Source organism: Protopterus annectens, chromosome 7.part0, assembly GCF_019279795.1.
Source record: "Protopterus annectens isolate FY-2018-M chromosome 7.part0, PAN1.0, whole genome shotgun sequence".
Taxonomy (NCBI): domain Eukaryota; kingdom Metazoa; phylum Chordata; order Ceratodontiformes; family Protopteridae; genus Protopterus; species Protopterus annectens.
In genome coordinates, this window is record NC_056739.1 from 303,055,763 (window position 1) to 303,080,176 (window position 24,414).

At 42.5% G+C, this 24,414-nt stretch overlaps 1 protein-coding gene across 1 annotated transcript in view; it reads left to right on the plus strand.

Annotated features, from left to right (window-relative positions):
- MFSD4A (major facilitator superfamily domain containing 4A) overlaps positions 1-24,414 on the plus strand; it is a 1,221,833-nt gene that overhangs the window by 981,787 nt on the left and 215,632 nt on the right. The window lies entirely within an intron of this gene.

Sequence of the window (24,414 nt, forward strand, 5' to 3'; positions counted from 1 at the left end):
GATTTACAGACCAGGCCTCTGCACCTGTGCAACACATATTCAAGGAGATTATTATGTGAAGCACTGCAGGGCTAATTGTATGAGTATCAGGCAGTGAATCGTGCCTGCTTACCAGTCAAAGGACTACATAAGAAAAGAGAGGCACAGCAGTAACAGGATATCAGTGTTAGGCTGCTGTATAACATATAACAGAAGCAAGCACTACAGTAGTGCGAATGGCTGATATTGGACTGTAATGCAGACTACTCCACCCGAGTCGATGCAAATTCATCTGCAGTGTAGAAACATGAAGCTGCAAATAGTGCTCAAACAATACAAGAAGGGCAGCACAGCTGAGAATAGTGGCAATCGCAAAGCCCAATGTGGGTGCGTACAGCACAGGGGCTACTCTTTTCATTATGTAAATGAGGTAGAAAGGGAAGAACAGCAAACAGAGGTAAACACAAAAGAGTAAAAATAAGGTAAGCAAGTTGGGGCATACCTCTCAACTATCCAGATTTTTGCATCATGCTTTTTGCATGTTCCTCATACAACTTTTGTTTTTCTGGCAGATCCTTGAAGGTTGAAGTCAGTTAATAATGACATATGTTTGACTTTTAGGCTTCACATCCTTCAGGAAATGCATAGTAATACAAATCCTGTTATTCTAGCAACTTTCTAAATGTATAAGAGCAGTATTTAAAATTTTCCATATTTTGAGCCTTTGTCCATCTATTATTTTAGTCTTTGTCCTCATTTCTTGAGCTAAGAAGTTGAGAGGTATGAGGTGGGGGAAGAAGGGTATTTTTTTATAGTGGAGAAAGAGACTCTTTTGTAAGCCCTGCAAAAGAAGAAGGGTAAGTGAAGAAAGTACTGAGGTAGGGTGGTGGATGAAACACAGGGAGAAGGGCAGATAGCAGGAACAGACATACAAACACAGAATACAGCCAGAGATCATATGCACACAAAAGCTGGAGGGAGGATAGTGAATGGATACATACACATAGAGGGTGCACATCTTGTGATGGTGAGGGTGGGAATAACAAAAAAAAGAATGAGAATTGACACAGGAAAGGAACACTGTAGGATGGAGATATAATGGGGTTCTGGCAAGGCTAGCCCAGAGGGCAGACCTTGTCAATCATGTGACTCTACCAGTCACACCAGAAACAACACGAGTTTCATAATATGTGTCCAGTTGCCTATGCACCTTGGCAGTGACCAGCTTCTACATTTCACACTTAGAAACCCTCTGTCTACCTTCTGGCTGTAAATGCACATTCTGGTATTTCTACCTCTTCCATTTTGCCAATAGGCATATAGTCTTCCTCCCCTGGTTCTGGGTGTCATCCAGGTCATGGATGACACAGCTCATTAGGCTAAATAAATGAGGATGCCCATCAGGGTGCATGCTTTTGGTCCCCTAGATTTATCCCTTCCCTGCCGCAGATGACATAAAGCCATGACAGCACACTGGGCACCTCCAACTGTCATGTTAGGGCCACTTGATCCCAACCACAGGAGGATGTGATCCCTGACTTCTCACAACCTCCTAAAGCATGTGGCTGTTGTGTTCACCTGCATAACCCTATTTCATATTATAAAAAATGCTGCAGGCATCTGCATCTCCCTGTCTGTGGAAGGGATGATGACTGTGCTCTGACCACCCCTAACCTGTATGGGTATGATTGTCTGTTCTACAGCGTGGACAGACTTTGCACTGCTCTGGATATCCTGAGTGTGATATCACATGCATCATTTTATTCTGCGTTGTCTGTCATGACCCATAGCTGAGGACCAGACACAATCATTTTGCCACTGCTGTAATGTATTGTGCCTGCCTCTGCCTTCACTGTGGTACTGCTGCTGCATCTTTCCCACCTCACTCTCACCCTGCCTTCTGCTGTTACTATAACTACTATGGAAGGCCGTGAAATGATCCATTTGTTTGTACAATGCCATGTTGTAGAGCATAATGTAAGCAAAATATATCTGCACTGTATTGCCTACATGGTTTGTGAGTTGCATATCAGAGTTATCAATCAAGGCTTTAGGGCACATCCAGCACCAAACAATAAACATATTGAATGTGGCCTGCTCTGCTTGCATAGCACCTGTGTATACAGACCTATCAGTCTTAACACATGTACACATACCATCCTGGTGTTCCTGTGAGAAATCCCCTCACAGGAACCTTTTATATAGGTCAGACATGTGCCAAAACTGCAGTTTAATAAAATTTATTTCTGTATAAATGTAAATTTGCCTATGTCACAAGTGATTATTCAATAAAGGTGTTAAAAAATAGTGTCCACATAAATAGCAAGGTCACTACAGACCATCTGGAATTTCCAGGAATGTAAGCCCTTCTCGTCAATTTATTGCAGGCACTTTGGCCCAGGAGGGGACTTGATAGCAACATGTGGTTCCCAGGACCTAAGGGACATGGACTACATCATAAAACACCTGCATGGTATTGGTTTTATTGCCTACTGTCCTGAGAAAACAGCTATGCTTCTCCATATTTTGTAGTTTAATGCTAAGGAACTGGTTTAAAATGTAGTTGGCTGGCATCTGCAATATCCACTTTCTGTCCCCAGTAGGTTGCTGGCAGGTCCTGTTAGCTAAAGATTATTATGACTAAATTTATGCTTGTATCTTTGTATCTACAGCAGTGGGCATACTACATCCCCCTCGTTTTAGCTTGTGGGTGACATTGTTCATCCAGGTCTCTTACAGTATACCTTTCCATACATAAAAGGTCCAAATTCTGTCGGTCCATGAGCTGATGGTATGTCAGGTGCTGTGTGTACTTCCCCTTGTGATGCAGATGGACTAAAGATGCAGCATTGAGAGTACTACCTCAGACAGTAGATGCCTGTGCATGCTACTGTTATTGATAGCCTAGTTCCCATTGTGTACCATGATTTTAGCATTCAAAATGGGTATGTGCCACTACTTGATATGTTTCAGAACCAGTCTACCCATTTGAGTTCGTTCATCTGCATAATCTATATGTTTCTTTTGCATGGTTTTCATTGTTTCCATGCCATTATGAACTCCTTATCATACAGTACATCCCACACTGTTTTGTCCTTTGTGCAGTCACCCTCTGTCTTAGAATCACCCATATCCTGTGCAGCACAACATGCTAGTTATTGATGAATCCCAACCTAGTTACTAGTAATTATTTGCTTGAAAGAGCACATGTATTCATAGAGAGCGTTCATTTAAAAGCAGCATTGCTGTGAACAGTAGTATCAATATGACCTGCCTTGTAAGTGCCAACCATAATGAATTGAACGTAATCAATTTTTTTCACTTTTCATCTTCTGACCAATTTATTCTGATGTGGCACTGCTTGATCTCCTTGCTACAACATCTTAATTATATAATGTACATTATTACCCTTAGTAAACATAATCTACCTGTGAGGTTATTACGTTATTCTAAACAAGTCTTCTGTGCATATTAGAGAAATGTATATATGTATGTCACCATATTTTTATAAACATTTGTTACATTTATTAAACCATAACCTTCTTAACAAATTTTCACATCTAAAAAAAATGCTCCGTACTTCTTTCAGTGAAAGTAATTTTCATGCCTGTACCTAGAAGTTTTAAGAGTAATACTATAAAATGACTTGGAGCTGGTGGGGAAGTCCTTCTTGACGTGTGTGAAGTAAGCTAAAGTTTTAAGACTTTCTCGGGAGGAATGTTTAGGGCCTAGTCTATAGCCTCCTAGCTTTTTCAGATGTTGATACTGTCCTCGATGAGCAAAGGCTGATCTTTTCAAGTCCTTCATTCTGCAATGGACTTGATGGTTAGGAGACAAATACCCTTACCTATGTCAGTGCCAGCCTCCTTCTCCTCAGCAATGTCCTTGATTGCTCAGTCTTACTGCAGAAGTGGCCCTTCTAGTTACCTTGTCATGAATTATGGGTACTCAGAGCTGAGGCTTCTCTTAGGCCTTCTCCGTCAGTCCAACTGGAATGTTCATCCTTAGTAATGGAGGACTCTCAGAGTGAACTACTCCATGGTCTTCATCTATGATGGCATTTTTTTCCATCAGGTTAGTTCTTACTCCTAGAAGTATGGACAAGATATTATGTTACGGTGAGTGCATTTTTTGAGTGTGTACTGTGTGCTCACACTGTGACAACTTGCCCACCATTTGTCTGTGTTGGACTATTTTTAATATGACATTTGGACAATATTGTTAGTTTCCTGATTCTCTTTTATGGGAAATTTACTGGTTATGTTCATGCTGCGACAATTTATATACTATTGTTCTGACATGGTTTAATGCACTGCTTGTCCATTTACAAGGTATGTACTGCTTGTACACTGTATGACATCTTTAACCTGCCATTTTTCACTCTCAGACAAATTTTACTTATATGGGATGCTGACGGGATTTTAATGTACTGCCTGTGCATTTACAGGTTCATAGGATGATGGGATGATACTAGGCTATTGGCCCAGAGGCCCTTATAAGCCCAGCCACGAATTTTGCCCATGTTCACATCAAGTCAGCACCTGTTTTTGCCTAGCAGGGACACAGGTAGGATTCCAGGGGGTGTATTTTCTGTTTCCCATCCAGTCCAGGTTCCTCTTAAAGAAGCCTAGTGAGGTACTCTGCTTGACATGGAGAGGAAGTCTATTCCACAGATGGGAAGTCTTTGGGACACAAAGCTATTCTGCCAACAAGTTCTATTAATATCACAAACCAGGTTGAGGTCTTGCATGTGGGTTGCATGAGTGGAGTTTGACTTACAGATATGCAGCAACTCCATCAAGGCTGGGTCTGAGACGGTCTTGTATGCCAGACACAGGTTACCTCTGAGCAATTTGTACAAGACTGAGTAAAGGGATAGGGCTTTTAGCCTATCTGAATAGGATAGGTGTCTGAGACCCTGGATTTTCCTGGTCAGGAACCTCTGTGGTCTCTCCAGCTGCTGCATGTGCTTGGCAAGGTACATGTCGAAGGGGCATTGTAATCAATAATGGGTCTGAAAAGGGAGCAGGACAGGGATGTTATAACCTCCTTTTTCCTGGATGAAATACCCTTCCTTATAAGGTGGGCCATGTAGAAAGCCTTCCGTACAATGGAGTCAATGTGGTGGTCAAAAGTCAGGTTGCTATAAACCTGGGTGCCCAAGTCCCTCATCACTGATTGCATGCTTAGTACGTTGTTATTAAGTGGGGAAACCATTTTCCCCAAAGGGGATAATATATCTCTTGGTATTCAGTTTGAGGCCATGCTTCTGGCACCATTCATTAGTTTGGGTAAGGCCCTCTTGGAGGGTGTTCACATCACTAGGGGAATTTAAGACCGTGACCAGCTTGTAGTCATCTGCAAACTTGGTCAGCCACAGACCACAGGTTTTGGCTTGCACCTCAGAAAAGTATATCCCAAACAGTAGAGACCCCAACATCGATCCTTGGGGTATGTCACTCGTTACATGTTTACTACAAGAGGTGGCTTCCCCTATTTTGACTGAGTTCTAGCAGTGAGCGAATTTGTTACCCGTTTGGTAACAAACGGGTTAATGCCTAGCTGGGAGAGTTTTTCTATAATGCTCAGATATGGAATAGTGTCAAAGGCTTTGACTAGTTCAAGGTAGGCAGTGTGCACTGTTTTCCCTTGTTCATGGCTTTGGTGACTGTTTTGAAGAAGTCAACCAAGTTTAACAGGCATAATCGCCCTTTGACAAAAACAGTGTGGGGTCAAGCATTTGGAGACTGTCAATGTCCTTGTTTATAAGGTCCACTGATAATGTGTTCCATGACCTTGCAGATCAGGCTAGTTAGGCCGATGGGCTTATAATTGCCTGGGTCGGTGGACACTCCACTTCTGTGTAGAGGGATGATGGTGGCTGTCCTCCATTTGGCTGGGATGAAGCTGGTGCTCAGGCTTTGGTTGAATAGAATGCCTAATGTTTTTGAGAGCTCATGTAGTATGCAGCCAGGGATGTTGTCTGGTCCCATGGAGGCTGTATTTTTTTGCCTTTGAGAGGGCATTAAATACCTGCTCCCTGGTGATGAAAAGAGAGGGGCAGGTGCTGGGGATGTCCTGGTTTACTGATGATGGGACAGGGGGTGATGTTTTCACTGAACCTGTCTGCCAGCAGGTTGGCTATATCTACAGCGTTTGTGTATGTGGTGTTCTTGACCACCAGTTCAGAGCAGATTTGGGTGTTATCTTTGAGATTCTGGACATATGTGAAGAAGGCCTTGTGATTGTCCTTAGTGGATGTGGTCAATTTGGACTGGAAGTTAGGCTTAGAGGATTTCAACAGTGACCTTATTTGCTTGTTCAGATAAGATATTGCTTCCAATTCGGCACCTGCTCCTTCATGCTCCTGGACAGCAATTTTTTTTCTTTTTATTATGGAGTTTTTTTATTGCTGCTGTCCACCAGACAGATTTACTCTTCCTTGAGGAAGATGATTTGGTCCTGTCAGGTATTGCTGAGTCCATGCAGCTATGTAGGTGATCATACATATTTTGGTGTATGTTTGGACATTTATGCTAGTGCCAACTGAAAGGATGGTGGCTGTGAAGCTGCTTATCCCTGCTCTCAAGAGACTGTAGGCAGCTCTGGAAACATTTTTTGTTTGACCCTGGTGTGTGTGTGTGTGTGTGTGTGTGGGGGGGGGGGGGTAATCAGGGAAGATAGTAACTTCGAAAGTGATTGCTTTCTGGTTGGATCTTACCAAGGAGGATGACACTGTAGGGGTGCTACAGTGGCTATTCATGTTGGTTAGTACCAGGTCCAGGATATTTTCACCTCTCATGGGGGTATCGACCAGCTGATCCAATGCATTGACACCAACAAAGTTGATGAATCTCTGGGCATTCATGTTTGGGCCTGAATAGGTGTTCCACTCTATGGTTGGGTAGTTAAAGTCACCCAGGATCAGGGTAGAGGATTGAACCTTGATGGATTCAAGTAAGTCCAGATAGGTGGAGTAGGCATCCTGAGTCATGGTTGGGGGTCTGTAGCTAGTTATGATTTGAATAGGTGTTTTGTCAACAGTTATCTGCACTTGGAGTGTCTCCTGTGTGTCATTCTGTTTGACCAGCCTGGAGGTGTGTAAGTCTTTGATAAATATTGAAACTCCACCTTCTTTGGTTTTGTAACCCTCCGTTTGGAGTCTGAAAGTATGGTAGGATGAGTAACCTGGTAAGGCTGGGGTGCAGCTTTGAACCAGGTTTCAGTGACTGCACAAATTTCAGCATCCTCCAGGGCAGGGAATGCTTCTAATGAGTGCAGTTTCATGCTAAGACTCCGTGTTTAACAGTCTGACCTTTAAATTTCATCTAGAAGAATTTTTCACATTTGTAATTTTGTCCTCATGACTTTGCCTAAAAAAGGCACTATGGGGGAGGCAAGAGAATTTGCCAGAAGCCTGAAGCCCAGGGGAGACAGATGGAGGCCATCTCTGGCAAAACATCGTGGTCTGTCAGTCATATCCTCCCAGGCTGCCAGGTACTGGATCCCCTTGGAATGACACTATAAACTAATCCAACTGTTAAATTCAATCATTTTCTGTTTGTATTGAGGCATCATTCTGGGTGATAAAGCTAGGGACATACCTGCCTGAGACACATATTCAGTGACCTCGGTCATGTCTCTCTTCATATACTGTAGAGAGGTACATCGCAAGTCATTCATGCCAACATGGACTATGACAGAGTCATAAAAGTACCTGTTAAGAGACGTGAGTGCGTGCATGATGTGGCAGATTCAAGCACCTGACAAGCAACTTACTGTGACTTTCTCCTTGTCTAGTCTGGTAAGGGGCACATTTGTGTGTCTCACAACAGCGTCTCCTATGACTAGTATGCTGGGTTTGTGGGCGGGCCTTAGAGGCTGTGAGACACAGGCATGTGTACTATGTATGGTGCTTGGTGCTGTGGGTTGTGATGTGTGTTTTTGCCTCACAGGATGTTCTTCATCTCACATTGCTGCAGTCCTTACATATGGGTAGTCCGCTGTCCTCGGTCGGCCCGAATACCAAAGTATTAGGCTGACGTCGGTCAAGGCGCTTAAAACTGACATCAGGACGTCAGGGTACAAAAGCGCATGACCGACGTCATTTCCTCAGTCTTTTTTGCCGCATGGTCCGATGCAGAAGCAGCATTGCAAGTGCCGTTCGGCGTTCTGAAATTTTCTAATTGAGTTTCAGACCGAATCCAAGTTGGCTAAGTACCCGTTGGGGAATATTTTGTTTTTCTTGCCTCAGTGTTTTACGGATGTCAGAAAAAGTGAATAACTGTATTTCTTGTGGGAAACAGATACCGTGATAGGGATTATCATTCTTTGTGTATTCCTTGTTTGGGGCCTGAGCACGACGTTGTTGGGTGTCGCTTTTGTGCTAGGTTCAATAAACGCACTATTAAGCGAAGGTTAGATTGTGCTAGGCTGGTCTTTGGGAAGCGGTGCAATTATAATATGACGTCGGATTCTCCGGCAAAGACAAAGCAGTTAAACCCAGGCAAGATGAGTCATCCGTTCCGGACGCCGGTTCTTTAGAGGCTTCAGTGGAACTGGTGGTTCCGACAGAGACTTCTCTGGAGTCTCAGGGGGAGACTTTGATTTTGCAGGAGGTGGTCTCTCAAGAGGCAGGTCAGGCTGAAGGGGCTTCTCAAGTTACTGTAATCCCCTCCCTTCCTAGGGTGGTTAGGCCTTCTCCTTCTGTTTCCAAGGCTTCTCCCAGAGGCAGGCCAGTTTTAGCTTCTGTTGGTGTCACTCCTAGTTCAGCAGGGTCTGTGCCTAAGAAGCACATGCTTAAAATGGCAGAAGATTTGATTACTCTGATTAGAGGTTCTTTGCCCCCTCCTGATAAGAGGCCTAGGGTGAAGCCAGAGTTGGGAAGTTTTGAGCAGGCTTCGGATGTTTCAGAGTCTTCAGCTGAAGACTTGCAGGAGTACTCTCCTTATTCTGATTCTGATGCAGATGATTCCACTCCTTCTGCTTCTCCTCCAGAGGATTTTTCTTTCTCAGAGACACTTCATTCTATGAGGGAACATTTTAAGTGGGAAGGTCAGGACTTCTCTGATTCTAGGAAAAGGCTTAGGGAGTTTTTGCTGTTACCCCAGCATAGGCCCTTGGCTATACCCCCTGTTCTGGATGTTGTGGAAGATGTGTTTGCAGAGGCTTCACTTAATCCTGATTCTTTGCCTCCTGCTCCTGTTAAACCGGATAGGTATTACAGGGTGCCTGAGGCTCATAAATATCTTTATAAGAGTCCTAGGGCGGACCCAGAAACTATTAGTCAGGGACCTAAGGGTGTCAAGGCCTCTGTTGTAAAAATCCGGTTCCTCTAGATAAAGAAGCCAGAGCTTTGGATAGATGGGGAAAGAAGGTCTATACATCTTCTACCTTAGCTATGAGGGCTTTGAATTGCCAGTTTCATATGTTGAAATATCAAAACTTTCTTCTTTCTCAATTGAAGTCTAAGGTGGATGCTCTGGCGGAAGGCATTGAGTGTAAAGAATTACAAGATTTGGTGCATGTCTCTGAACAGGTGGGTAAGCATTCATTACAGTGTGGTTTTGATGCTGTGCAGGCCTCATCTAGGGTGGCTGCCACGGGCTCAGTTCTTCGCAGGCACGCCTGGCTGAAGGATCAGAATTTATCTGACCATGTTAAGACAAGGATTTTGGATGCTCCTTTGCAGTCTGATGTGTTGTTTGGTTCACCTGTGGAGTCAGTCTTGAAGAAAATGGAAGACAAGGCTAAGTCTATGCAGGCTGTTAAAGATTTTTTGCAAGTTCAGCCTCCGAAGTTTAGTAGGAATTGGCCTGCTAAGGGGTGGACGTATCCTTCTTATGATTCTCAGTCTAGGGGTAGATCTAGACGTGGTAGGGGCAGAGCTCAGAGTTCTTTCAGGCCTAGAACAGGGAGTTCACCTGCACAATCTTCGGGTGAGGGCAGGGGCCAGTCCTTTCGTAAACAGGCCCAATGACCTACTTTTTCAGCTGCCACATCCTTCTTGCCTGGCAGCACCTTTGGGAGGAAGGTTAGCACTCTTCAAGGAAAATTGGATGTTGATTACCAAAGACAAATGGGTATTGGATATCATACACCAGGGTTACAAGTTTTATTTCCATACCTTGCCTCCTTTCAAAGGCATGCCGGACGTTCCTCCTCAGCAAAGACTAGAGGCTCGCAAACAAATTTCTCTACTACTTCAAATAGGGGCCATACAACCGGTCCCTCTGCCAGAAGTGGGCCTAGGATTTTATTCTCGCCTGTTTCTAGTACCAAAGAAAGGAAACACGTGGAGACCAATTTTGGATTTATCTATCCTCAACACATATCTGGACATTCCCAAGTTCAAAATGTTGACGTTACAACAGCTTTTACCTCTGCTGGGCAAAGATCACTGGATGGTGACTCTGGATCTCAAGGAGGCTTACCTTCATGTTCCTATCAGGCCCAGTTGCAGGAAGTATCTGCGTGTTCGGGCTGGGACTTCACATTATCAGTTCTCTGCATTGCCCTTTGGCTTATCTACTGCCCAGAGTGTTCAAGGTTCTGGCTCCAGTGGTAGCTTTCTTCAGGCTAAGAGGAATACAGATCTATCCTTATTTGGACGATTGCCTGATTCTGGCCCAAGAAAAGGACGAACTTCTTCATCATTTACAGTATGTGATGGCAGTGTTAAGATGCCTGGGGTATTCTGTGAACGAAATAAAGTCCAGTCTAGTACCCTCTCAGGACATGTGCTTTCTGGGTGTGAGACTGAATACAGCATCCCAGATGGCCTTTTGACCCCGGACAAACAAAAGAATCTTTCTCTTTACTTCCACCAGTTGTCTCGTCAGTCCAGGCTGACTGCAAGGACAGTCCTTCAAGCCTTGGGGTTCATGGCATCTTGTATTCTGGTACTTCCCAATGCCAAACTGCATATGAGGAAGCTACAATGGTATCTAAAGAATGTATGGACACAGCACTGCCAAGATTTGGACACTGTCATTCAGATAATACCTTGCATTCAAAAGGAATTTTTGTGGTGGGCTCAGGAATGTCACCTAAACAAGGGACTCTCTGTGACCGGCCAGAGGCGAGTCAGATTTTAACGACAGATGCCTCAGACAAAGCTTGGGAGCTCATCTAAATGGAAAATGGGTACAAGACACGTGGCCTGCCAGACTTCAACATCTACATATCAACTTGAAGGAGATGTTAGCAGTCCAATTTGCATTGATAGCTTTCAAGGATTTACTTCTTTCAGGGCAGGTGTTGATTCAAACAGACAACACAACTGTCATGTGGTACATCAACAAGCAAGGGGGAACGCATTCTTATCCTCTATGCAGACAAGCAATGATTTTGTGGGAGACTGCTCTCAGTTTACAGCTAAATCTTCAGGCAAGGTTTCTGCCAGGAGCACAGAACTCCTTAGCAGATGTGTTGAGCAGACAAATTATGGATCCCCACGAGTGGAAATTGGATCCTCATGTATTTCAGAGATTGACAGTGTTATGGGGAACTCCAGACATAGATCTGTTCGCTTCTCCACTAAATTACCAGCTGCCAAAGTTTTGCACAAAAGGTTTCATCCCACAGCTTGGAAAGTGGATGCTCTCTCATTCAATTGGAGCAATCTTCACGTGTATGCCTTTCCACCTCTGCCTCTCCTCCCAAAGGTACTGCTGAAGGTCAGACAGGACAAGCCAAACATGATTTTAATAGCTCCAGATTGGCCTCGACAGCACTGGTACCCATTACTGAGAAGTCTGGTACAGGAGCCTCCATGGCCTTTGCCTTCGATTCCTCACCTGCTGTCTCAGGAGAACAGTCATTTACTCAATGTCAAACTTCATTCTCTACATCTGACAGCCTGGCATATTCTGTTTTAAACCCTGGAGGGTCTCAGCTTCCACAACAAGTTTTGAATGTTATTTTGGAGGCCAGAAGGCCTAGTACAAGGAAAGTTTACGCAGATAAATGGAGGATTTTTATTTTGGAGTACAGCAAAGGACTTTGATGTTTCTAAACCTAATTTAAGTGTTGCGCTTCAATACCTTACTGAGTTATTGGACAAAGGCTTGTCCTTCTCCTCTATAAAGGTTCATGCTGCAGCAATTTCTGCTCACTATGACTGTGACCCACCATTATTTTCTCAGCCTTTGTTTAAGCAATTCCTTAGAGGGGCAAAGAATATAAGACCCCCGCGTACGTAGAGCTCCTACTCCTGCTTGGGATCTCAATTTTGTGTTGGAGAAACTCACTCTACAACCTTTTGAGCCTGCAGCATCGGCAGAGTTGAAATATTTATCATGGAAGACTGCTTTTGTTGGCCATTACCTCTAAGTAGAAGGGTTTCTGAATTACAGGCCCTTATGGCAGTTGAGCCTTTCTTAATTTTCCACAAGGATAGGGTGTCTTTGCGTACTAACCCTTCTTTTATGCCTAAAGTGGTTTCTAGTGTGGCTTTAAACCAAACTATTCATTTGCCTACTTTTTATGCAAACCCCAAAATAAAGGGGAAAGGATTTTGCACACTTTGGATATACACAGACAGTTGCGATATTATTTGAGCAGAACTAAAGGGTTCGGGCAGTCTCAGCAGTTGTTTGTTTCTTTGCTTTGGGTTCTCAGGGCAAACCTGTTTCAAAACAAACTATTTCTAAGTGGATTGGTTTTGTATTGCTTTCTGTTATTCCCATCATGGTAAGGAGATTCCAGCTGGGATTAGGCCTCATTCCACTAGGGCTACTGCCACTTCTACAGCTTTTTAAGGGGTGGCTACTAAAGATATTTTGGAAGCAGCTACTTGGAGTTCAGTGCATACTTTCCTCTAAGCATTACCACCTTCCACTTTACTCTAAATCTAGGGCTGGATTTGCCACTGCAATTTTACAGGGCATGTTGGCAGCTCCTAATGCTTTATAGTTTTGCCATCCTCCCTTACCTCTGCTTTGGGATTCTACCCATATGTAAGGACTGCAGCAATGTGAGATGAAGAACATAGTACAGTTTTGTACCTACCATAAATGTAGATGTTCGAAGATCCACATTGCTGCAGTCCATTCTCCCTCCTTCCCCTCTGTTGTTGAAGGTGGTGGTGTGGTTTGTGTTGTACATATTGTAAATATGGTTGGTGCACGGGTGGTTGGTTAGGTTTTGCTGGTTTTTGGCTTTGGCCTTTCTTGTTAGGGCCTTCTGACATCTGGGGCAAGAAAAGACTGAGGAAATGACGTCGGTCATGCGCTTTTGTACCCTGACGTCCTGATGTCAGTTTTAAGCGCCTTGACCGACGTCAGCCTAATACTTTGGTATTCGGGCCGACTGAGGACAGCGGACTACCCATATGTAAGGACTGCAGCAATGTGGATCTTCGAACATCTACATTTATGGTAGGTACAAAACTGTACTTTTCTTTTGTTTAGGTATGTTTCTGTTGAGAACCTCCACATATATAGTAGTGTGTTATACAAGTGTGGGTGGTGTTAGAGGTGTGGTGTTTATAGTGTTTGTGCAGACAACCTTTTCAGTGGTAGATGTACTGGCTTGTGATTGAGACAGCATGGGTTCTACATTCTTAATATAAATGCATCTCTCACATATTGTGTTTTGATGTGGTGGTAGTAAAGAGTTGTCTGTGTACATGAGGCAGTTGCTACACTGTCTCAGGATGCCCATATCAACCAGACTAGCATGAGAAACCATTGGAAATATTCCATCCATGGTTGTCAGAATCTGTGGAAGAGTGGTCAGGGATAGTAGAGTGGGTACTATCTGAGGAGAGAGTACCTATAGGTGTCTGGATAAAATCAATAAAGTTGCTGCAAGGGAGGGCCTCGCACAGAAGTGCTTGTAAGGGAAAAAATGTAGCTGAGATACCTCACAAAGTTTTAAAACAGCACTGTGGCAGTGCGAAACATGCAAACAAACACAAACCCATGCAAATGTGAGGTTTAAATACCACAAAAATGAAACTAAAATATTAACACTGGAATTGACTGAGCAACCCTTGTTCCTGAACTCTTAGCTAAACACCGTATGCAAGACCAATTCCAATCAGTTCACCTATTCCCATTAAGTGCAGGCAGGCCTGAGCCAACACAAGATGGCATAGCAGGAAACGGGAATCACACAAACAGATCTGGATACAGCAAAACCTGTAACCAGAATATGCTAAAGATATTTAAACTCTGTTTTAGTCGATTTAACACAGAAGAACAGATACACACTTAAATATAACAGTAGCAAACAGCAAACTGATTTAAACAAATTAACCACTTAACAATAGAAAGATCAAAACTGAGCCCTGTTCCAGCAACCTTCAATCAGACGAGTTTTAACTGCACACTCCTGCCACTAGGGTGCAGGGGAACCCTCTCCAACAAAAGATGGCCTGGTTTAGTGCTCAAGTTATACAAACAGAGCTAGATTCAGCAGGTCTGAATCTAGTCTATGCTACAGCAAACAAGGTGCACCAATGTCAGAAAAAAGCACAAAGGCATGCACAATAAGCCTTCAACCAGCAATTCCCAGCTCAGAAGAGCAGATTCTACTCTCTCCTCCCACATGAGTGTAGACTACAAACCTTCTTAATGTAAAATAACTGGCCTGAAGCCCAAGTGCTTAAACCAGAACTAAGACACTTTTATAGTAACAGACACACAGAGCCTTCAACCAGCAATTTCCAACTTAGAAGGATGGAAGCTACCTCTCCTGTCATAAGAGTGTAGACCACAAACCTTCTTAATGTAAAACAACTGGCCTGAAGCCCAACAGCTTAAACCAAAAGGCTTAGAATAACATTTATGATCTAATCAAGCTACTAGCAAGCAGTAATAAATGTAGCAGAATAAATGCAATTGTATATATTTAAAAACAGGCAGCAAAAGCAAAATAAAATAATAAAGTAGGAAGAAACACAAATACAATAAAAACAGCTGAATAAAGTGCATTTTAGGTTAAGTGGGAAGGGAGGAAACAGAAGATAATTCAAGGTTAAGAAACAAAGGAGGTGGGCCTTCCCAAATGATTTCTCTCTACTCACTAGAATGAGCTGATGAGATGGGACTGAGAGGAGTGTCCAAAGTGAATTTTATAGTAGGGGCAGGCAACTCAAAAGCCACCAAATGTTCAGAGCAAGCAGGCCAAACAAATATTTCAGCTAAACAGAGATATTTCTAAATAAAAGAGCTCCTCCCACTAATTAACTGATGTTATTCACTGTTTGCAAAGGAATTATTTGTTAATTTTTTAACTGACCCTAGCCAAGAACTCTTAGAACTCCAACAAAATGGAAAACCTGAAACAAAACAAATGTAATATTTGAATGAGATAGAAAATATAAGTGATCAAACCTTAAATACAAAGCTTCAATTCAAAATAAAATGCAGGCAGAGATCAGGAATATTCAGAGCAAGCAGGCCAAACAAACACTTTGTATGTGTGTGTCTGCACAAAGTGACAAATTAACCTGCCCATTATTCCTGTCAGGCAAAATGTTTACATCTAAAGGGTTCTGATGTGATTCAATGTATGTTTCATGTATTTATTGTATTTATGGGGTATGTACTGCTTGTTTGTGCTGTGACAACTTATCTGCCATTTCTTCTGTCAGCCTAAGTTTTCTTATAAGGGTTGCTGATGGGATTTGGTTGCTTGTGCATCAAGGATATGTATATTGAGTGTGCATGCAGTCAAAACTTACCTGCCATTATTCCTGTCAAGAGAAAAAGGATACCTAAAGGGTTTTGACATGATTCAATGTATGGTTAGTACTTACAGAATACATAAAGTTTGTGTTCACTCTATAACAGCTTACGTGCCATGCTTTCTCTCAGTCTAGTCTAAATTTACTTAAAAGGGATTCTGTTAGGATATTGTATACTGTTTGCACATTTACTGGGCATGTGTTCAGGGTGTTCACACTGCAGTTTATTTCTCAGACTAATTTTAATCTTACAGAGTTCCAGACAGGATTTTAGTGTACTTGTTCATGCATTCCAGTGTTTCGGGACTTGATCTTTAAGCATAAGTGTGATGCTTATGTAATCTTTGGACATTGTACTTTCTGACTTTTACATCCTAGAGATTCTGCTTCTGATACATCATCCTCGGTCACAAGAAGGATACTTATCCCAGTCCTTCCAGTCTGACTTCTGGAGTTCCTGGAAAGAAAACATAATTTACCTTAGTGCTGTTGCTGTCTATGCAAGCTAAACCTGTGCCTCAGCCAATAGTAGGTGTACCTGCAGTGGCCATTTGTTGTTTCACAAACCACTCTCTCACTTTTCTAGTTTCATCTGGTATAGTTCTTGAGGCCACCATGAACCAAAGGTCAGTTACGTCTTTTTCAGCTAAGTCCAGTGTCTGAGTCTGGACACTGAGAACAATCTTTACTGGAATACAGAGTTTATAGGGGGATGCTACTGGATGTGTTGGGGGGAATAGTTCTTATGAAGTGACCCAGAGTCCTCTTTCGGTCCTAGACAATACCCGTTAAAGTATTTTCAGATGACTCTAACTCTGAAATGTGATTCGAACCCTACAGATTCTTTCCACCAGTTCACTGATATTGGGGAAATCTGATCCTCACATCCACCTCGGGAGGCATTTCTTTCCTTGAATTATTGCCAGGGTGAGTGCATTATTTTTTTTTTGGGGAACATCTGGAGGTTCCCACTACACACAGGATTTTCTCCTAATATGTTGTAAGTAGATTTGCTTCACTCTACAACTTTTTCTCCTCCAGTGCCAGCTTTGGAAGAGAGATATTTGACACTGCCCATTTCAATAATTATTTACAATCTAGACTCCCCATGAAACAAATGGGTAACAGGCCTCTGTTACTTTCCACACCTTTCCCTTTAGATTAAATGAGAAGCTTGAGAGACAGATTTCTGACATATCTCTAGTAACTATAAAATGTATATAGTTGTGCAGAGGCTGTCTGTCTGACTAGGTAGTTTTGGGTACAATATTAAATCCTCTCCCATGTCTAAGAACCAACTGGAGATGTTAGGACAGGAACGATCTGGAACCTTTCCAAAAAGGGACAATTAATAGCTTAAATATGGCTAGGCATATATTCTTTCCTTTTTAGCCCTAATTCAGGGCTTTATTTCTTAAAGACTGTCCCATCACCAGGCTGTGTTCATTTCTGTTTTGCATTTGTTTATCACAGTCTGACAGTGTTGAAAGTGATTCATCTGGAGAACAGTTGAGTTGGCACTACATGCAAAAACCTCCTTTTAGAGGAATTTTTCACCATCTTGCAAACCAAAAAGAATTTCTTAATCTGTTTTTCTACTTTACTTTCCCTAGGAATTATTTAACTAGAGCCATTTTTTAAAGGCTTCTATTCCAGTATGTTCCTGACTCCATACAAGTCCCTTCTCAGGGTGCAGTTTTGCAGTCTTCCTCCCTGTCTGTCTTTGGGGAAGTTTTAATGTTGTAGATATTGACTCTGTTAAATATGTTACCCTTTATTCCATAGACAAGCATAGACTTATAAGATCTCTAAACTTTGGTCACACTACAAATCTAGTTACAATACCTCTTGGGCTTGATATAATGGACCTGCACTGGTGGAGACTTCTTATATAAGCTATTAAAAGTATCCTCTTGTTATTTTTTTTTTTCTGCCTCCAATTCAGTGTGTGCTTCAAGACATTTCATGAGTTTCTTTGGAGGGCAGTTCCAATAAGGGTAAAGATGCTAAACCTGTACATTTCTCAGACAGACCAGAGCACACAGTTTTTAAATAGTTGTACACCACCATAGTGATGCGGTACATCAACAAGCTACGGGTCAAGAAACAGAACCCCTACTCATGTTGCTTATGAGCTCCTGGGAGTTAGTTTTCAGCATTTCTTAAGCCTCTAAACACCTTAGTTTCTGTCAAAGCAAAACATAGTAGTAGACAAACTGGAGAAGTAGGACATACCCTCATGAAGATGATCAATTTGAGAAGGCTTTCCAGGTGTAGATCCAGTTCTGGGAACACCTCAAAGAGACAAGTTAGCCTCCTTTCAAAACAGACAATGCATACATTTTTTGATTCCCTAACAAGGTAATTTTCTTTATACACTCTACCCTTTCCATAGATATCAAGGATATTTCTGAATATTCAGAAGGACTCTCCAAAGTCTTTTTGTGGTGAATCCCTTTTGACCCATGCAATATTGGTTCTCCCTTTTATGGAATTTGCCAAGGGCAATCACCATGAGTTCCTTATGATCTGGATCTACTTGGACAAGACAAGGGGAGTTCAGCTCACCCCAGGCTATTACACCTTAAATTATCTGCCTTGAATCTTTATGCACCTCTATTTTTTTAAGGATGTGCACTAGATACTAAAGGAGGCAATAATACTGTCAGTAGAAAATCTCATTTGGACATTTAAAAGACTTTTCTAGTTAGCACCTACCCAATAACCAGGGCCCTATCTGGGACTGTACCAGGGTGCTCAAATATTTGTGAGAGTTACTAGCCAATGGCCTTAGTACTACTTTTAAGGTACATTTTTGACCAATTCAGAATGAATGTCCATAGATTGTCTCATTTTTCAATGTTTTCTTAGTATAACAGTTTCTTATAGGAGTGCTTCATCTGAAATCTCCTTGAAAACAGGTTGCTTCTTCCTACGATGTTAACTTTCTGCTAGAAAAGTTTACATCTCCACCTGAACCTGCTCATTAGGTATATTTAAGGTTCACTACACACACACACACACACACACACACACACACACACACCTGTTCTTCTTTTGCTCTTACATCTACATGATGAATATCTGAGTTGCAAGCTCTCCTGTTGGATAAACTATATCTAGTTTGCTTTAGGAATAAAATCCATCATTCCTCCCCAAGGTTGTTTCAGAGTTTCTTTGAATATGGCCATCAGTCTCCCAGTGTTCTATTCTAACCCTCAGAACCATCAAGAAATGATTCCTCACACCCTTGACATGCATAGGCAGCTCAGGCACTATCTTGACAGATCCAAGTCTTTTAGAAAAGCCAGTTGGCTGTGTATTTCTTATCTTGGGATCAAAAAAGGACAACTCATGTCAAACAGACATTTTCTAGTTGATTTGGCTTTTGCCTTTTGTTATACCCTTTATGATGAACCATTTCCAGGTGGTACTAAGACATAACTCTCCACTGGCCTTGTATTCTTTGATGGCATATTGGAAAAGGGTGTACTCTACAAATGTGATTTTCTGTGTATGTCTCTCTACAAGGAATTGTGTCCTGAATTCTTTGTTTGTATCTAAGACTGGGAATTTTAGGACCATTCTCCGGAGATTTCTGGATCCATATTCTTCTTCCATGAACAATAAGCTATGGTATTTTACCCATAGGCTACTGCAGCAGTGGAATGATGAACATAATACAGTTGTGTGACTTAAACTTACCCATAACAGCAGAAGTTCAAGTTCCTTCCTGCTGCAGTAGCTAAGCCCACCCACCATCCCTTTAGTGATGTAGTAGACTGTTATTTTTTTGGTTAGTTCTGGATGAATATGCTACTTCTCATCTAGTAGGCAAGAAAGTCCTGAAGACTTTCCAGTCCTCCTGCTGATTGCTCTGTCTTCTGGGCAGGCCAATCAGCAGTCAGAGTGGATCTGAGGGAGGGATCCAGAGCTTTTGGAATCTGGATGGTTGCCTAGTCTTGGGCAAAACATCACCACCCATAAGCTACTACAGCAGTGAGAAATTGGAACATCTACTGTTACAGGTAAGTGTGACTTGCACAACTATACTTTCTCCGTTTCTGTTGCAGACCAAACTTACATCTGCACAGGCAGTACAGATTCCAGTTTGATGGGCGTCTTGTGGTTTTCTTGATTTCCCTCATTCTCAGTATGAGAAAGGGAGATACTGCAAGCCCAGCTATCTGGAATTTTGAAAAAAATATATGTCATTTGTGAATATCAACATGATTCATATAAGCTGCTTGTATTAGAATTGTATGTTATGTGTATATCAAACCTGTTTGTACAGACATGTTGAAAAAGGTTTTTGCAAAGTGCTTGAAATAGAATAGAATAGAAATGTACATGCATTACTGTAGCTGTTTAAATGTATATCGGGTGCCAGGATCTGCCACATAACGCATGCACTCAAGTCACTCCACAACAAGTACAAATATGACTGTCATTGTCCATGTTGCAGTGAATAACTTGAGACGTACCTCCCTAGACTATATGAAAAGAAACCTGAAAGCGCTCTCGGCTCATGTGGCCCAGGCAGGTATGACCCTAGCCCTGAGTAGCATCCTGCCTTCGCCAGAATGATACCACAGTATAAGGACAAAATTATTGACTTCAACAATTGGCTAAGCTTCTGGTGTCATTCAAAGGGGATCCAGTATCTGTCTGCCTGGAATGACATGATCGACAGACCACAGTGCTTTGCCAGAGATGGACTGCACTTGTTACCCCTGGGATTCAGGTTACTGGCTAAGGCTCTTGCCACCCCTATAGTGCCTTTTTTAGGCAAAGTTCAAAGGACACCACCACTGTAACAGGTACAAGCATGCAAAATCTGAAGGTAATGTTACTCAATGCTATAAGTCTAAACCTCAAAATGCACTCTCTTGAGGCACTCCTAAAAATGGGTAACATCGATATCTGTGCAGTAAATGAGACCTAGTTCAAGGCTCCAGAGAGCACCCCTGCATTACCAGGCTACCACACTTTTTGGCCACCAAACCAGGAACGAAACACTAAAGGTGGAGGAGTGTCCATATTCACCAAGGATATTCACACCACCAGGCTAGCTGCCCAACACAATGCATCTGAAATTCTCCAGGTGCAACTAACACTAGGTAAGACTGCAATCCAAAGTGTAGCTTGCTACAGATCCTCCACCATGCCCCAAGATTCTCACTGCACCTTTATAAACATACTGGAAAATATTAAGATACAACCTAATACTGGGTGATTTCAACTACCCTGCCATTAACTGGGAAATCTACTCGTGTACCAACAGCTTTGCCCAATGGTTCTTGGAATTCATAAATTCCAATGCCCTGGATCAGCTAATCCATAGTCCCACTAGGGGCTCCAATATCCTAGACCTGGTCATTACCAACATGGGAAATCGATGCTCCACACCTATGGTCACCCCCTTGTTGATTAGGTCTGACCATAAGCTAATCACCCTTGACATCCACATCCATCCCCCACTCCCCAGTAAGGAAACCTCTATAAAAAGCTTCTCCAAAGCCAACTTCATGCTACTCAAAATTCATGACACCCATGCAAACAGGAACTGCAAGTTCGACTGCTGAATCCTACACTAAGGCACTGTACGAGCACATCCACTCATGCTTGAATCGTGCCATCCCAAATAGAACCAAGATGCTCTCCTCCGAAAAAAGGAAGCCAATCTGGTGGTCCCCTGCCATAGACAAACTTTACAACAAAAGGAAGAAACTGTTGCAGAAAAGAGGAACATCCTAGGATGCAAAAAATCTCCCTTACCAGCCTCAGTAAGAAGCTGAGATCCCTCATAAAATCATGAAAAGCTAGTTACGAACATAAAATTGGCAAAGATTCCAAAGACAACCACAAGGCATTCGACAGCTATGTCAAGAATCTAAATGGCAATGATCAGATCTGCTCTGGGCTACAGCAGAATGACATTAAGTATACTGATCCCAAGGATCCCCTCTCACCCACTATAGGGCCCATCTCAATACTGAAAGATTGCCAAATTCCTGTAATAATGGCCACACAGATAAAAACCTCGCTCTCCAAAGTTAAGAATACAGCATCCATGGGACCAGACGACATCCCGGGCACTACACGAACTACAAAATGAACTGGTGCCTCACCTAAGTGTCATGTTTAATCATAGCCTCACCTCAGGCTTTGTGCACACTGAGGGGCACACAGTTACAGTTATCCCACTCCACAAGGGGGGAACCCATCTTGGATCCTGGGAACTACTGCCCCATCAGTCTGATGAGCCTGATCTGCAAGGCCATGGAACATATCATGGAACTTATAAACAAAGACATTGGTAACCTTCAAACACAGGACCCTACCCAGTTTGGATTCATGAAGAGCCGATCTCATCTCCTGAATCTGATTGACTTCTTTGAATCAGTCTCCAGAGCTGTGGACAAGGGTAAGTTGGTCCACATAGCCTATCTGGACCTCGCCAAGGCCTTCAACACCATCCCCCACTCTGGAATCATAGATAAACTTACTAAGCTGGACATTAATCCCTACATCACTAGATGGGTTGCCAACTGGCTTACTTGCAGAACCCACACTGTGAAAGTAGCCAACTCCAAATCCAGCTCCAGACAAGTGACAAGTGGACTCAGGGTTCAGTTCTGGGACTGCTCTTGTTTGGCATCTACTTCTCTGAAGTACAGGCCAACACTAAGGGACTTTGGCTAATAAAGTTCACAGATGACTGCAAACTGGGAGCCATTACTGAATCCCCAAATGATGTAGATATTCTACAAAAGGGCCTTGCAGAAACAGATGCTTGGTGCCAGAGCCATGAGCACAAGCTCAATGCCAAGAAATGTATAGTTATCCCCTTTGGGAAAAAAACATGTACCTGTGAATTACCACATAGGTGGCAGTACGCTAAACACCGAAAGTGTGATAAAAGACTTAGGGACACAGGTGGACAGTGGTCTCACCTTCGATAACACATCGCCACAACAGTCAGGAAATCCTTCTATGTGGCACACCTCATCACTAAGGGCTTTTCATCCAGAAAAAAGGAGTTCATTGTCCCACTGTACTCATCCCTCATTAGACTCATTATAGAATACAATGCCCCATTTGGTATGTACCTCTCAAGACATCTGCAACAACTGGAAAGGCCACAGAAATACCTCACTAAAAGAATCACAGGCCTAAAGCAGATGCTCTATGCTGACCATCTAAAAAAAACTCCAGCTATACTCTGTCTCATATCATCTACTCAGAGGCAATCTCTGCTTAACATACAAGGCTATGTCAAACCCAGAGCTATTGGACATGCTACACTTAAATAAATCCCAATCCCTTAGAGCCACATGCTCCAGGGGTCTAAACCTTGTCGTCAATATGAACAAAACATGCTGGAGGGATAGGTTCCTGACCCATAGACTCCCCAGACTCTGGAATAGACTGCCCATACATGTCAAGCAGAGCGCCTCTTTGGCCCTCTTCAAAAAGAACCTTGACAATTGGATGGGAGATAGGAAATTCACCCTGGGGATCACGTCAGTCACCCTGCTAGACAGGGGTCCAGGGATGTAAATATTGTGGGAAGAAATAGCCAGGGAATTGATATGGCTAGGCTTGTATAGGCCCTAGGGCTGATAGCCTAGTACCAACCTATGAACCTATATATTTTAACAGTGGAAACTGGAACACAGGAGGTTAACTTCAGCCTAGCAAACTTCAGAAAAAAATAGCTGAAATTAAATTACTTTATGGGTAGGCCATAAAAAATGATATATTTCAGCTTCAATGCAGCAAGGAGACACAATGTACTAGGAAAGTTTCTGTGTTGTCTTGGAAGTGTTTTATTGTTTTATGACTTCAAGCATCTGCCAAAGATCTGAGGAAAAGCCCATGTTTATGTATTTTTACAGGTAGATGCTGAATGCTACCAGCTGCCATCAATGGTTGTTTTAGGCCTGGGGATTAGACATCAGGTGACAAGAAATGATGTCATTCTGCAAGCTAGCCCAGCAGTAATATTTGAGATATTAATTTGAGAGGTCTCTTAGAGAGACAACATTTTGTATTCTGTCTTTGACCTGACAACAACTAGAACATCCATTTACCACATTTGCTTTGCTCTTAACTCATTAACCTCGAGTACCTTCTCATGGCGCCTCTCTGCTTAACACCGAGCACGCCATGAGAATAAACTAATTGCAAGCTGTTACCCCCCCCCCCCCGAGTGCCTTCCACAAGTGTGAGGAACTGTACTGCAGATTTGTAGCTGAGCTTAATGTAAAACATGCTGAAATCATAACTGAACACGTAGTTTATCTTATGCAGTTACAATTCAGCATGTTTTAACATTAAGTTCACATTAAACTTTTACTAGAAAATCCGTTTCCAAAGTTGTTGGTAAAGCAACTGGTGGCAGCCAATCGGATTCTTGCAATCCAAGCCACCACTTGCGTCACACCTCCACCCCCAATGCTTTCTTTCAGTTCTTCAGCACACATCTTCACCCACTTTCAGATGTGCAGGATGCTTTTTTTTATCTATAAGGCCATACCTTCCTTACTACAGAACCTAAATCTAAATATAGTCGAAACGTGAACATAAACATAAGCGGTAGAAAATATGCTGCACCTTTTATTGCCTGGTAAAGTAGCTCTTGAATTCAACTTGCTCAAGAAACTATTAGCAGGTAACTTGTAAGCAGTTTGTCACTTTGAACTTTCTGTTGATTTTGTGCCTTTGCTGCTTATTTT